Here is a 17,381-nt window from a genome sequence, read left to right as displayed (position 1 = left end):
CCTCTATTTGTGGAATAGACCCATATATATACATATGTATATATAGTGAAGGATCAGCGTCCCTGTACTGCCCAAACCTCTGGTTCTTTGTTGCTCTGGCATCTCCCTCATCTCTTCTACACCCAGAAACACACAAAGCCAGGTATCTGTTGAAACGCTGTGGTGTGAATTTATTGTACAGTTTTACAACAAAACAAACCCAAACCCGAACCCGTCCGTCCTTACACAAGATGGAGTTCACCTTCCTCAAACACAAACATTATTCTTCAACAGTCATTTTATGTTGTTATAATAACTGTATTATTAAGTCATTTACAGGATTTTCCAATCATTAGCAGGCTACTATTACACACAGTTCATATAATGCATTACAAATAATAAATACACACAATATAAGTTGGAATATACCATAAAGCATAAAATAAAGAAAAAAGACCATTCGCTCAGATAAAAGAATAGGTTGGGTTGGCAGTTCAGCTGAATCACTTAATGTTTTAACACCTGCATCAATGAGTCCAGGCCGCAGTCCACCTGCAGGACAATTCATTAAAACACACAGAGCAACTTCAGGTGTATTTAGAAAAAAAATCAAATCGGAAACAAGAGAACAGAACATGCTAACACACATCACTTCAAAAGTGTAGTCACGTGTAGAAAACCCTGAAGAAATAGGACGCAGTCAGACCAATAGAATCCCCTGCCGGCACAGACAGCGTGCTCCTTTTAAACAGAGAGAAATAATAATCGCATTTGCCTCCAGGGAGGTTGTGGAATTATTCCTTTCCGTTTTCCTTTGGCCTGGTTTTAGTTAAAGTGCTTCAGTCATCCCTTTGACTCGAAGGTGAGAAAGAGTGATTGTTTTCTGAACAGTTTCACACGGTTCAGCCTGACTCAGGGAGTTCATTGTGAAGAGTCAGGAGAGAGACCCGATACCACGATTGCAGTTGTTTCTGGGAGGAGCAGCTTGTCAACTGAAAAACCCTTCAAAAGCATTCACTGAGAGGAAAGTATGCTGTTTACAGTATATCACTATATACAGAAAAACACCTACAACAATCAAACACAAATCACACCAGGAGAAACTGAACTTACAGGTCAGCAGATTCCCTGTACTTCCTTTGTCACGACTCCCTCAGTGCTGTCTGGACCAGGCAGGCCTCTCCCTGACACTCAGCCCGGTTCCCACAGGTAAGAACTGGTTCTCATCGCTAACCTTCACCTTTACCGGCCAAGTGCATCCGTGCTTTACGAACCAAGACACACCCTTTCGCCACCACAGCTGAGCTTGGGCCGGGATGTCTTCGTCTTCCCCACGACTCTAAAGGGAAAATAACAATGAACAATAACAACAAATAATTTGGTCGATCTTGCTTACGTAGCTACTGGTGACGCTAAGCAAACCCAGAATTCAATCTGACAGGAAGTGTGCTGCCATGTCCAGGCTTGCTACTTGGTTCCAGATTCCCACCAGCCATCGTTTGGAGAAGTGCCTCCCTGTCTTCAGTCCCACAATGCACCTGCTCTGTGGAGTGCAGTAAAGTAGTCCTGACTTATATTTGTGTGGGATCAGCTCGGCAAGGCAGTTGCAGGGGTAGTGGTCACTCGGGCCTTCCTCAAGGAAATTGAAGGAAGCAGAACACGAGTCGATGCATCGCCATCACATATACCAGCCCACCGGTAAAACATACACCACCTGCTCAAACAGACGGGCTAGGGGCTGTTTATGCTCACACAACTGCTTCACATTAGTTAAACTGAATCCGGGAGCCGGCAAACAGACCGCACTGAGTGTTTGTGTTTCTTCGTGATTGTGGAAACAGCATCCTCTGGTGGAATTCAGATGGAATTGAGGAAGACAGACAGAGGCTTGTGTGTGTTTGAGGTTGCCAGCCACAGCAGGACATTTCCACTGAAAGAGCAATCACAGTACCTAATGATCGCAGTCTTGGCCATAGACATCAGCATGTTGTAGAAGTTAACCGGTACCCCATTAGTACAAGCAATTGGCACAAACAAATGCCATTTTCATTTATTTTTTTAAGGACAAGAGTGACTAGGCCTAGGGTTGATGCTTCCTGATTTTTGTGGGCTTTGTTTGTTTGTTTTTTAAATAAGGCTGATGGCTCTTCTATGGGCTCCAACTTTGATTCAAATGGTTAATGATTTTTTTAACTCAATATATTGTGTTTGTGTATATTCTAGTTAGGGATACTTAATTTTAATGTAATAGAAATACATTATATACTGAGACACACACACTATACACTGAGAAATACATGATATACTGAGACACACACTACACTGAGAAATACATGATATACTGAGACACACACACTATACACTGAGACACACACTACACTGAGAAATACATTATATACTGAGACACACACTATACACTGAGACACACACACTATATACTGAGAAATACATTATATACTGAGACACACACTATATACTGAGACACACACACTATACACTGAGACACACTATACACTGAGAAATACATTATATACTGAGACACACACTATACACTGAGACATACTTTATACACTGAGACACACACTACACTGAGAAATACATTACAGTGAGGGAAAAAAGTATTTGATCCCCTGCTGATTTTGTACGTTTGCCCACTGACAAAGAAATGATCAGTCTATAATTTTAATGGTAGGTGTATTTTAAAAGTGACAGACAGTATAACAACAAAAAAATCCAGAAAAACACATTTTAAAAAAGTTATAAATTGATTTGCATGTTAATGAGGGAAATAAGTATTTGATCCCCTATCAATCAGCAAGATTTCTGGCTCCCAGGTGTCTTTTATACAGGTAACGAGCTGAGACTCTCTTAAAGGGAGTGCTCCTAATCTCAGCTCGTTACCTGTATAAAAGACACCTGTCCACAGAAGCAATCAATCAATCAGATTCCAAACTCTCCACCATGGCCAAGACCAAAGAGCTGTCCAAGGATGTCAGGGACAAGATTGTAGACCTACACAAGGCTGGAATGGGCTACAAGACCATCGCCAAGCAGCTGGGTGAGAAGGTGACAACAGTTGGTGCAATTATTGGCAAATGGAAGAAACACAAAATAACTGTCAGTCTCCCTCGGTCTGGGGCTCCATGCAAGATCTCACCTTGTGGAGTTTCAATGATCATGAGAACGGTGAGGAATAAGCCCAGAACTACACGAGAGGATCTTGTTAATGATCTCAAGGCAGCTGGGACCATAGTCACCAAGAAAACAATTGGTAACGCACTACGCCATGAAGGACTGAAATCCTGCAGTGCCCGCAAGGTCCCCCTGCTCAAGAAAGCACATGTACAGGCCCGTCTGAAGTTTGCCAATGAACATCTGAATGATTCAGAGGAGAACTGGGTGAAAGTGTTGTGGTCAGATGAGACCAAAATCGAGCTCTTTGGCATCAACTCAACTCGCCGTGTTTGGAGGAGGAGGAATGACTCCAAGAACACCATCCCCACCGTCAAACATGGAGATGGAAACATTATGCTTTGGGGGTGTTTTTCTGCTAAGGGGACAGGACAACTGCACCGCATGTACCGTCAAATCTTGGGTGAGAACCTCCTTCCCTCAGCCAGGGCATTGAAAATGGGTCGTGGATGGGTATTCCAGCATGACAATGACCCAAAACACACAGCCAAGGCAACAAAGGAGTGGCTCAAGAAGAAGCACATTAAGGTCCTGGAGTGGCCTAGCCAGCCTCCAGACCTTAATCCCATAGAAAATCTGTGGAGGGAGCTGAAGGTTCGAGTAGCCAAACGTCAGCCTCGAAACCTTAATGACTTGGAGAGGATCTGCAAAGAGGAGTGGGACAAAATCCCTCCTGAGATGTGTGCAAACCTGGTGGCCAACTACAAGAAACGTCTGACCTCTGTGATCGCCAACAAGGGTTTTGCCACCAAGTACTAAGTCGAAGGGGTCAAATACTTATTTCCCTCATTAACATGCAAATCAATTTATAACTTTTTTGAAATGCGTTTTTCTGGATTTTTTTGTTGTTATTCTGTCTCTCACTGTTAAAATACACCTACCATTAAAATTATAGACTGATCATTTCTTTGTCAGTGGGCAAACGCACAAAATCAGCAGGGGATCAAATACTTTTTTCCCTCACTGTATATACTGAGACACACACACTATACACTGAGAAATACATTATATACTGAGACACACACACTATACACTGAGAAATACATTATATACTGAGACACACACACTATACACTGAGACACACACACTATACACTGAGAAATACATTATATACTGAGACACACACTACACTGAGAAATACATTATATACTGAGACACACACACTATACACTGAGACACACACACTATACACTGAGACATACATTATATACTGAGACACACACTATACACTGACACACACACTATACACTGAGACACACACACTATACACTGAGACACACACTACACTGAGAAATACATTATATACTGAGACACACACACACTATACACTGAGACATACATTATATACTGAGACACACACTATACACTGAGAAATACATTATACACAGAGACACACACACTATACACTGAGAAATACATTATATACTGAGGCACATACACTATACACTGAGACACACACACTATACACTGAGACACACACTACACTGAGAAATACATTATATACTGAGACACACACTATACAGAGAAATACATTATATACTGAGACACACACTATACACTGAGAAATACATTATATACTGAGACACACACACTACACACTGAGAAATACATTATATACTGAGACACACACACTATACACTGAGACACACACACTATAAACTGAGAAATACATTATATACTGAGACACACACTATACACTGAGACACACACTATACACTGAGAAATACATTATATACTGAGACACACACTCTATACACTGAGACATACATTATATACTGAGACACACACTATACACTGAGACACACACACTATACACTGAGAAATACATTATATACTGAGACACACACTATACACTGAGACACACTATACACTGAGAAATACATGATATACTGAGACACACACACTATACACTGAGACACACACTACACTGAGAAATACATTATATACTGAGGCACATACACTATACACTGAGACACACACTATACACTGAGAAATACATTATATACTGAGACACACACACTATACACTGAGAAATACATGATATACTGAGACAAACACACTATACACTGAGACACACACACTATACACTGAGAAATACATGATATACTGAGACACACACTATACACTGAGACACACACACTATACACTGAGACACACACACTATACACTGAGACACACACACTATATACTGAGACACACACACTATACACTGAGACATACATTATATACTGAGACACACACTATATACTGAGAAATACATTATATACTGAGGCACATACACTATACACTGAGACACACACTATACACTGAGAAATACATTATATACTGAGACACACACACTATACACTGAGAAATACATGATATACTGAGACAAACACACTATACACTGAGACACACACACTATACACTGAGAAATACATGATATACTGAGACACACACTATACACTGAGACACACACACTATACACTGAGACACACACACTATACACTGAGAAATACATTATATACTGAGACACACACACTATACACTGAGAAATACATTATATACTGAGACACACTATACACTGAGACATACATTATATACTGAGACACACACTATACACTGAGACACACACACTATACACTGAGACATACATTATATACTGAGACACACACACTATACACTGAGAAATACATGATATACTGAGACACACACTACACTGAGAAATACATTATATACTGAGACACACACTATACACTGAGACACACTATACACTGAGAAATACATGATATACTGAGACACACACACTATACACTGAGAAATACATGATATACTGAGACACACACACTATACACTGAGAAATACATGATATACTGAGACACACACACTATACACTGAGAAATACATTATATACTGAGACACACTATACACTGAGAAATACATTATATACTGAGACACACACTATACACTGAGAAATACATGATATACTGAGACACACACACTATACACTGAGAAATACATTATATACTGAGACACACTATACACTGAGAAATACATTATATACTGAGACACACACACTATACACTGAGAAATACATGATATACTGAGACACACACACTATACACTGAGACACACACTACACTGAGAAATACATTATATACTGAGACACACACTATACACTGAGACACACACTATACACTGAGACACACACACTATATACTGAGAAATACATGATATACTGAGACACACACTATACACTGAGACACACACACTATACACTGAGACACACACTATACACTGAGACACACACACTATATACTGAGAAATACATGATATACTGAGACACACACTATACACTGAGAAATACATTATATACTGAGACACACACACTATACACTGAGACACACACACTATACACTGAGACACACACACTATATACTGAGAAATACATTATATACTGAGACACACACTATACACTGAGACATACATTATATACTATATTCCGCTTTTCGGCCGCTGCGCTGTTTAGCTTCACTGGCGCGTTGCTGTAATATGGTTATTGTGTAGTGAAGTCTGGGATATTTTTATATTTTTGTTTCTCCTCCCACACCTTTGATGTTTACAAAAGACTTCGTAGCTGGTAAGGGACAGTCTGTAATAGAGGCTGAACCGGGCTGTCGGATTATCTCACCGCACTGCCGGTGTTGCTACATTGGTGCGTCTGCCTCTGAAGCCCTCGCCCCCTGCAGCAGTGGAACCAGCACCCCTGTCTTCCTCATCACGCACTACAACCTGGATGATTCTCCTCGCCTCCTGTGATGTATACCGGAGCTTGGTGCCGACGCTGGCATAGGTTTTACCACACTATACCATTTTGAATACCATTCTGGTACATTTAGAGACCTTTTTGCACAACTAGTTCACACAACAGACAACAAACAACAAGCTACAAACAAACATGTTACAAATGCTCAGTGTCGCTCCTTTAATTGTGATTTAAACACTCACTGCCCCATTGTTCAGTCGGCCGCATTCATCAACAAATGTAGAGGTTTTAGACAATCTCGGGATGCATCATGAATAACAAGTTTATTACAAGAAAAGAATAATTAATGTAGTCCCCAGACAGGAGTAAACACAAACAAATGTTTAGCTTTATAGGCAAAACTAAATTAACATGAAACCATTAATATAAAGAATAAATAATACATGTAACTTTTCCCACTACAATACCTTATTTTTTATTCTCTGTAATGTGTAGATTATTTAAACCATTGTTGGTTAGTGCTTCTTAAATACACAAGTTGTCCTCTTGGTTAAAGGTATCGTCTCAATAACAATTCTCATCTAACCTACCTAGTGGACTCAGTGCTCGGAGGAGTATAACGAGTGCTTATTGAGTTTTTAGCTACACACTATGATACTGCCGTGTTCGAACGGCTTTAATGAGAACTAAAAGCTCTTCCCTCCTGCTGGTTTTATATTTCATTTTAACCTACTGAAATCTAGATTTGTAACTTTGTAGCTGATATATTCCTGAAAGTGGTTGTTAAATTATGGCAACACCTCACTTTAATAAATTGCAACTAAGTATACAAAATAAGGGTGTTTTTGAAATATGTCACACCCTTAAAAGAGGTTATTGTACAGGATTGGGAAACTAGATTTACACGTAAGGAGTTTTTTGCCATTTTGTTACTTGCTTTGAGATTGATGTTAATTGGAGTTAATGTGGTTGGTTTATTCTCTTTAGATTACTTTGAATTTATTTGGATTTGATTTGGTTCTCACTTGTGATATTTGCACTTTAACTTCCCTCTTCCTATGCAAATCTCTTGGATTCATTGAGGTTGATTTAATACAGAAATACTCAAATTGAACATTGACAACCTGTTAATTGAATTATGTGCTGTTCTGGGAATATTGTAATTTATTATTGTTGGATTTTATACAATCAGTATATAGTGTGTCTCAGTATATAGTGTGTGTCTCAGTGTATAGTGTGTGTCTCAGTATATAATGTATGTCTCAGTGTATAGTGTGTGTCTCAGTGTATAGTGTGTGTGTCTCAGTATATAGTGTGTGTGTCTCAGTGTATAGTGTGTGTGTCTCAGTATATAGTGTGTGTCTCAGTATATAATGTATGTCTCAGTGTATAGTGTGTGTCTCAGTGTATAGTGTGTGTGTCTCAGTATATAGTGTGTGTGTCTCAGTGTATAGTGTGTGTCTCAGTATATAGTGTGTGTGTCTCAGTGTATAGTGTGTGTGTCTCAGTATATAGTGTGTGTCTCAGTATATAATGTATGTCTCAGTGTATAGTGTGTGTCTCAGTGTATAGTGTGTGTGTCTCAGTGTATAGTGTGTGTGTCTCAGTATATAGTGTGTGTGTCTCAGTGTATAGTGTGTGTGTCTCAGTATATAGTGTGTGTCTCAGTATATAATGTATGTCTCAGTGTATAGTGTGTGTCTCAGTGTATAGTGTGTGTGTCTCAGTATATAGTGTGTGTGTCTCAGTGTATAGTGTGTGTGTCTCAGTGTATAGTGTGTGTGTCTCAGTGTATAGTGTGTGTGTCTCAGTATATAGTGTGTGTCTCAGTATATAATGTATGTCTCAGTATATAATGTATGTCTCAGTGTATAGTGTGTGTCTCAGTATATAGTGTGTGTGTCTCAGTGTATAGTGTGTGTCTCAGTATATAGTGTGTGTGTCTCAGTGTATAGTGTGTGTGTCTCAGTATATAGTGTGTGTCTCAGTATATAATGTATGTCTCAGTGTATAGTGTGTGTCTCAGTGTATAGTGTGTGTGTCTCAGTATATAGTGTGTGTGTCTCAGTGTATAGTGTGTGTGTCTCAGTATATAGTGTGTGTGTCTCAGTGTATAGTGTGTGTGTCTCAGTATATAGTGTGTGTCTCAGTATATAATGTATGTCTCAGTGTATAGTGTGTGTCTCAGTGTATAGTGTGTGTGTCTCAGTGTATAGTGTGTGTGTCTCAGTATATAGTGTGTGTGTCTCAGTGTATAGTGTGTGTGTCTCAGTTTATAGTGTGTGTGTCTCAGTGTATAGTGTGTGTGTCTCAGTATATAGTGTGTGTCTCAGTATATAATGTATGTCTCAGTGTATAGTGTGTGTGTCTCAGTGTATTGTGTGCGTCTCAGTATATAATGTATTTCTCAGTTTATAGTGTGTGTGTCTCAGTGTATAGTGTGTGTGTCTCAGTGTATAGTGTGTGTGTCTCAGTATATAGTGTGTGTGTCTCAGTGTATAGTGTGTGTGTCTCAGTTTATAGTGTGTGTGTCTCAGTGTATAGTGTGTGTGTCTCAGTATATAGTGTGTGTCTCAGTATATAATGTATGTCTCAGTGTATAGTGTGTGTGTCTCAGTGTATTGTGTGCGTCTCAGTATATAATGTATTGTAGCATTATGTTGGGTGTATTTTGATAAGAGCATTTGGGCTCTGAGCTGAAGCACTGATCTAAAGAAGACCTCTCCCCCCCCAAAGTTATCAGATTTCCTTAGCTCATCAGCTTGGAACTGGTTTGCATCAAAGTGACAGTTTTGGGGAGGATGGCACTGAGAAGAGACCAAATAGGTTGGAATCCTGCTATGAAATGTCTGGAGAAAGGGGCCTGTAGGTGATAAAAACTCTTTGAAGTGGACGAGAGCCGAAATCCCGACATAGAGCTACGAACCCGGGCCAACCGGCATTTCCAAAAGATGGCATGGATTGACATCAGTCATAAATCAAGCCCCCCTCCAATAGGACACTGGGGGCTGAAACCGAAATCCAATCTCAAGAACTCAGGAACCAATCACCTATTGATGACAGACTATAAGGAACAGCGGACAGTCTTTCTCTCTCTCTCTCTCTCTCTCTCTCACCTGAACCAGTAACTCGCTGCCACAGCTCAACCTGTAGCTCTGTTGCCAGAACCGGAACCAGAAACCAACCAAGTCTTTGCCAGCAACAGAAGAGTTAAACTGGGAGAAGGAGATTGAGCCGTACGAAGAATTCTTTTAAAGGACTTTATTAAATAAAGAACTTTACAGACTGCGCTGCCCGCCTGTGCCCACCTGATCAGTGGAGTTTTACAGCTGGACAATTGACTAAGTCGACTGAACACGAAAGTGTCAGTCATTTAAATAGCTATTTGAGTCTTAAGAAACTCTACCCTTGGAACAAACAGGGCCCTGCTTTCCTCAAAGACTTTGTCTTCAAATAAGTACGGTGAGAGACCCTGCTTGCCAAGAAGATTTTGTGCACAACCTTGGAGCCTTCAAACCAGTGGAAAATCTGTTTGGAAACGACTCTACTTTCGCGAAACCCCAACTTCCAGGTGCATCGACTGAGTGGAAGTTCTTGGACAAAGCCGAACCGGACTGCCTTTGTTCCAAACCACACGGACCTCGTGCCGTGTGCTGTTATCTGAACCCGAAGACAGAGAGGCCTCTCTGCGACGAAGTTCAGATAAGTTTAACAGTTTGGAGTTCATGATTCATGACATTTGAGAAATCAATTAGAAATGTTAATCTGTGATTCATAACTCTAGAATGTGTAATATCATTTAGTTTTCTTAAATATAAATGTGTGTTGCATTAAACTGTTTTGTTGATAATTTTAGAAATAAAATCTGTCAACGCCGAGAAATATCTTCTCATTCCTGTTTAACTGTTTAGTCTGAAATTGACACAAGTTAATAGGCATTAGATTATTGGTGGCCCTGCCTATCCTTAATCATTGAATAATAATCAGTTAAGGGAAATTGTGGTAACAAGTAATGATAGGATCTTTCTCGGCACCTAAACGTAAATGAGACCGATATATATATATAACGAGGTTACCTGACATAAACACTAACCTGCGTAGTTATTTAATGTCCGACTAACAATACTAATGAGAGACTCACCTTCGTCTTACTAACCGGTATTGTAGTCAATGTGTTTATAACCTTTTTTGTTGAACGATTTGTGTGTTATCATATGCGATCCCATGGTCTTTGATTTGGTCACGGAAGTGATTTGTCTTTGATTTGTTGATCTAGAGTTGAATTTTAATTAGTTTTTCCCTTTTGTATAATTAGTGTAGTGCTACATTTAGTCTTTGTTTTGAATAAATTTGACAATTTATATCTTTGGAATTGGTGTCTGCGTCCAATTATTACAGAAATTGAGCTCTACAAGATTCCAGGATTCGTGATAAGGTGATACTATAAATTCACTTCTTTAATTGAAATTTATAAGTGTACCTTACGCTACAGTATTTCTCAGTGTATAGTGTGTGTGTCTCAGTGTATAGTGTGTCTTTATTTATTACCAAAGCATTGATCAGTAATACAGTTAAAATAGGGAAAATGTGAAAAATTGCATTGCAGGTCGATTTAAGGTGTGCGACCCTAACTTTCAGTTAGGGGCTACAGTGCTCCTAGTAAAAAAGTTAGTCTGGAGCCCTGATCTGTGACAATTAAGATAGTAAATCAATTCACTGTGTAACTTGTGTGTTTTCGTACTGATTAACTTTTTAAAGCCTGATCATGGACAGGGGTTGCAAATTAGCCTTGGCTAGAAAGCCTGTATGCAGTGCATCTGTTCTGTTTTTACCCGCAATAATGTATACTGCATTGCCCATGATAAAATAACACACACATAAAACATGACAAATTCTCAGGAAATTAAAACCAAGGGCCATGTGTGAAGATGTTGAAATTGGGTCATTGTGCCAAGAGGCCCCTTTGCAGGAAGACGTGAGCGGTTGGTCCGTGAAAGCGATATTGCGGTGTTCAGTTAGAGTGCTGGAGTGGGTGAGTGCTGGGCACACTTTGGCCTTGGTAAGAAGAGAGTGGGGCAGAGTTTGTCAGCTGACAGTTTCGCAGGGTTTGAGATAGTTGGCGGCCCAGAGCAGTGTGGAGCGAACCTGTACCTGGCTGGTTGAGCGCCCTGAGGCATGACTGTTTAAATAAAGAAACCCCTTTGACTAACCAACGAGTGGAGTACTGTTGGAAAGATCCTCGCCGCTTTCGTTACAATATGTAAAGGGATGACCTGAGGGAGGCGAAAGAGATAGTGAGAGAGCAATACAGGGTTAAAGAGTGATAAAGCGAGAGGAAAGAGCTGGACTGTTGGTCTGATATCGTCCTCTGCCTGGACAAAGGGGCTGTTGAACATCAAGTGGTCCAGCAGCCCCACTACCATCATGAAAACTGTCCCGAGCTGCCTGGGCCATTCAGCAACCTGCACCTCAGGGGAGATGCCCAGCTGTATCAGGCTCATTGTTTCTGTGGTAGGCAGGCCTCCCACTCCAGAGAAGTCAGAGAAGTTATAAAGCTGGGTAAACAATCACACTGTCCATCTTCTTCATGTTTAAATCTGAACACTAATGTAGAGACATGCTGACGTTACTGCTATAGTACATTCATTGAGATGTCCCGTGTTATATACATTAAGTTTAGGAACTCCCCAGACCACATTTCACACACTTACAGACAACTCGGGCGGGCAGTGTCCCCAGTTTGGACACTCCAGAGTTTGAGTAACACTGCAGCGACTGCTTTACATCTGACACTTTTTAACACAAGGTGGCAGTAGTGCACAAGAGGCATTTCTTAAAAAAACAGCAGGAAAGTTTACTGTAATATGTACAGAATAAGCTATAAAATAGCCAACAGGGAAATTGGTTAGCCTACTACATACTAAGTACATAGTCACGTGAAAAGCATATTAAGGATTGATAGATATGGTCCCGATAGTAGAGGCTGGGAGAAACGTTTGCTTGGTCTAACAGTTTGCATTCTCCACCTGCCAGCCTGGTGTTCAACCAGAGCCTTACAGGCAGGGGTGTAACGAGTCACCGACATGGACGAAAGATTGACAGACTCTGTAGGTTCGGTTCAAACGAGAACGAATCAATCATACCGATACGAGTGGACCACAACTTATCAAAAATATAAAAACATTAAACAAATTTTATTATGGTTTGCCATAATATTATTTTTCATTAACCTATAATCCAAAGTGGGGAATCATTTTATTTTAATCTATCCAATGGAAAATGGAAAGCCTTGATAAATCAAACCTGATATGAAAGTCATGCCGACCAGAAATGAATTACATTGGAAATAAATCCAATCTTTCTGTGCACACAAGAAGATGCCATAATAGACGTGGAGCAGCTTCTGCAAAACAAACAACAACCTGCAGCTGCGGCATCAAATTCACTCAATGCCTTTTTCCAACAAGAACATCGTCAAAATTCTGCACAGGCCCCTATATCGATGCCTTGAAGTGAAACTGGTTGCACTCCTGTAGCGCAGGGATTCTGCAGATCTGTGCAAAACTGCAGACATCTGCGCTACAAGAACACGACCTGTATATTTATTTGCAGTTTCAGGTGAAGCCTCTTATCCAAAAAAGATGCAGTTACTTGGAGACATCTTCAAAATAAAAAGACGGATTAAAACCGTCCAGAGACGAGGCCATTGAAGGAGTTACAAAATATAAACAAACGCAATCGGTCTCTACGTGGAAACGCTGCAGTGGTATAAAATGCACGAGTCGCACTTACACTCCTAGCACAGCATTCAGTGTTCCCCCCAGAAATAATCATACGCTTGGCTAGGGGGGAGGGGGGGGATTGAAAGCATATGCTCCAAATATTTTTCTAAATTAACTTAATAATGAAACTAAAAGAAATATAACCACTTTGCCATTAAAAACAAAACTGAACTATTTTAATGGCTGCAACAGTAGTATAGGCTGTGTAATGAGAAAAAAAAAAAAAAAAAAAACACGGGCTCCAGTCTGACTCGGGCCGAGAATTGTGATAAGCTGTCGAACAAGGGCTGGGCTGGGGCCTGAGGGAGTCGGGCCAGGGCCGGGCTAGGGCAGAAGGCGGTGTGTCTGATATGCCAAGACAGTATTGCAGTTTTTAGAAATGTAGTGCTGTGCTGTGTATCAGGCATTTGCTGTCAATGTAGGGGGGGTTGTTTAATTGTTTTCATTTGTCAGTGTTGTGTTTTTCTGCATTCTCTTGGAAAATAAAAACATTTATTCACAATAAAACAAGGGTAGAGATGGTTCAATGACAGATGTGTACATCTACTGTACAGTAGAAGTTGTGTGTCAGTGTGAAAAATAACAAAGGCTTCTCATGTTTTTCATGCATATACTATGTGGCCCTCAAGCCAAAAAGTTTGCCCATCCCCTGGTATATTATGTAGCATGTGGTGCCCTGTATGTGCAATAAAGCATGTGCTGAACACACGAGTAGTGTGACACGTAGCGTGTGCTGCATAGGGCACAGAGCTCACCTCAGGAGAGCGGACACTGAGCATGTGCCGGGAGGGGGGCCGGGACCAGGACCCTCAGGACTGGCCTGCCCTCCCCACCTCACCCGGCGACCCCAGAGGAGGGAGAGCTGCCCTGAACCTGAGAGAGAGATATTACAACTTATGGTCTATTATTCAAGTATATTAATGATTATCGGTATTTTCATATTAATTTTTCCAATGGTGTTACATTTCTCTACATATTGCAAATAATCTTTAAATACATATTCTTGTTTTATGTTTAGGTAAGAAACGCACACATTATATTATAAAATAAACACATGTAATATGTAGAAAGCGATTGTCCACAACTTTCATTAAAAGCATGCTTTGTTTATAATTAAATCCCATGTAGCCGCTCGTCTGTCTGTGGGTCAGTCAGTGACGTCAGATGTGTTGCACAAACTGTCAGACCTGCCCGCCCTGCTCACTGATTGGGTCAGCAAGAACCGTCACTCAAACCTGCTGGACCAATGGAGACCCAGGATCGAACGCAAAGAAACCGGCGGCGAAAGCGAGGCTCCGGAGTTCTGCTCTCGTTCCGCACGGTTTGCTTTCAAGTTTGTTTTCTTTACAATTCTAAACATTTCCGCTTCATTTTTTATCAACTTTGTTTTTTGTTTACAGTATATATCTTTTGAATTGAGTTACTTATGGCGCTAACTGAGCCCACAGAAATGGCCTCCCTGGCACTCCCAGCTTCGTGAAGCCCAGAAGCAGCACCTTGTCAAGCCGCACACGCCGGTCCGCTCCTCACGGCAGACCGAGGCCGCTGCAGTGCTGCTCGGCCACCCGCGGACGCGATGCTGCCTGTGATGGAGAGCGCCGGCCTCGCACTCCCACCGGGCGGCGGGTCAATGAGCCTCCGGCGCCCCCAGAAAAGCAAAGCGAGCCACCCTGTTCGTTCACAAGCGACACCGCGCACTGGACACGACGCAGCCGCCCCACGACACACACACAGCGGCGGGACAAGCGGCGCCACCTCCCTCCCGCGCAGCTCCCATCGCGGAGGCCGTCTCTCGCAGGGCCGGCGGCGAGAAGAGAGAAGGAACAGGGACGCGGGACCCTTTCGGGAAATAGTGGGGAACAGTGCAAAATAAAGAGAAAGGCGGGAAGAAAATGAGGACTGAAATAATAAGATTACCTGCAGCAATCCGCGGGAAAAGAGAGGGCGTGGTGCCCTCAGCTCCTTATATACCCCCTTGTTTAGTGGGCGGGACCAAAACCGCAAACGGCGCTGATAAGCCGAGTGCGCTGCCACTCAACCTATGCTCCGCCCAGTGCAATGACCCCAGGCTGATTGCCTGCCTTAGAACATAAGAGCACAAGAAAGTGTCCAGTCGAGAGGAGGCCATCCGCCCCATCGTGCTCGTTTGGTGTCCATTAATATCTAAGTGATCAAGGATCCTATCCAGTCTGTTTTTGAATGTTCCTTCGTACCATTACACTCCTGACACGGCTTCAACACACTTAGTTATAAAACCGCAACACTCCAACACTCCCAGCTTCGCAAGAGAGCAGCAACAACACAATTGCAGTCATTTGCAGATTTCTCTAAATGATGATTTGGCTTGGCATATTCCGCAGGCGCTGACTGTGGTCCTGCGGTTGTTGTAGTAGTGTTACTGCACCAGTGGCACTGGGAACAGCCGCTCATTGGAGTATTGTGCATTTAGTCTAAATGAATTATGCTTACAAACCTTTTAAATCACCTGGCTGTGCTCTCCCACAGCGTGCCCTCTTTGGCCCGGAGGCCGCAGGTGCTACACATTGAAATCACTATCATTTCAGAACAGTTAGATTCAGGAAGAGAAAAAGGGTTCACTTATATTACACATTTTACAGGCTTTTGCACCATAACTTTAGGAAACGCAGTATGTTAGAAATAACAGCCAGAACTCACATCTGGTGAAGTACGGAACAGCTTTTTAATCTTATATTGAATAATGATCGGAGACAAAACATCTTAAACAACATGTAGATGAGGACCCCCAGTAGCACTGACTCGCACTGTATTAAAACTCTCACTTTTCTAAATAGTTGGTATTTTGGAGCGCCAATCCTGAATCTCGCCATAAAGGTATGAGCCGATGTAACTGGAAATAAACAATCCTTCTCCTTTTTGCTGAGACTCTTACATAGGATGGACATCGGTCCCCATTACCCTGGGGATCGAGCTCTTGTAGGCAACGGGTGTAGAAAGTCATTTTCACCCGAACTCATGTCGACAACAGTCACTTCCAGCTAGGGTTGCCACTTTCAATGTGGAAAAATAAGGGACCTTGCCAGCGGTCCCATGCCCAGAGGATGCGATTCAAGCGGGGGTCTAGGGGTCCTCCCCCATGAGATTGTGAGCATCAGACACTTCATTTCCTGCATTCTGGTGAATTATTATGCACCAATTTGATTTTTATGCATCAAAGTCCTCTGCTACTCTCAACATGAATGTAAAGGAAATAGAGTCAATAAAGCACAGTTGCATCAATTATTTTAAGGATTAAAACATCATGTCATAGACATGGGCAAAATGTTTGGTCTGTCAAAACAATTTGGTATATCTGGAAGAAGCAAGAACCCACTGATAAACTTGGAAATAGCAAATGACCTGGTAGACCACAGAGACCACTATGGTGGATGACTGAACAATACATTTATTTGTAAAAATAAATTTGTTTTTTTAACTGTCAAACTGATCAGAACAACTCTCCTGGATGTAGGCATTGAAATAAAGATCAGCCTATTCCAGAGTGAGGGAAATGTGGAGAAACAAAATGATTACTACTTTATCTAGTAGTGAACTTTGTGAATGTGAATTCTCTCTCTTCCCACCCTCTCTATTTTTTCTTCCACATGTACTTTGTGTTACTCCTTACTGCCTGAAGCAATGCCTTGTCCTTCACAACCACTGTG

At 41.4% G+C, this 17,381-nt stretch overlaps 1 protein-coding gene across 2 annotated transcripts in view; it reads right to left on the bottom strand.

Moving 5' to 3' along the window:
• plekha6 (pleckstrin homology domain containing, family A member 6) overlaps positions 1 to 15,609 on the bottom strand; it is a 108,594-nt gene extending 92,985 nt beyond the window's left edge. For both annotated transcript variants that reach the window (XM_066703180.1, XM_066703181.1), the window contains exons 1-2: positions 14,454 to 15,609; positions 1,093 to 1,318 (exon numbers count right to left, since the gene is read on the bottom strand). The gene's annotated coding sequence lies outside the window, so the exon portion shown is untranslated. The remainder of the gene's footprint in view (positions 1 to 1,092; positions 1,319 to 14,453) is intronic.
• Positions 15,610 to 17,381: the final 1,772 nt, after the last annotated feature.

Source organism: Amia ocellicauda, chromosome 5 (assembly GCF_036373705.1).
Source record: "Amia ocellicauda isolate fAmiCal2 chromosome 5, fAmiCal2.hap1, whole genome shotgun sequence".
Taxonomy (NCBI): Eukaryota; Metazoa; Chordata; class Actinopteri; order Amiiformes; family Amiidae; genus Amia; species Amia ocellicauda.
This window is presented reverse-complemented; position numbering and strand designations above follow the sequence as displayed.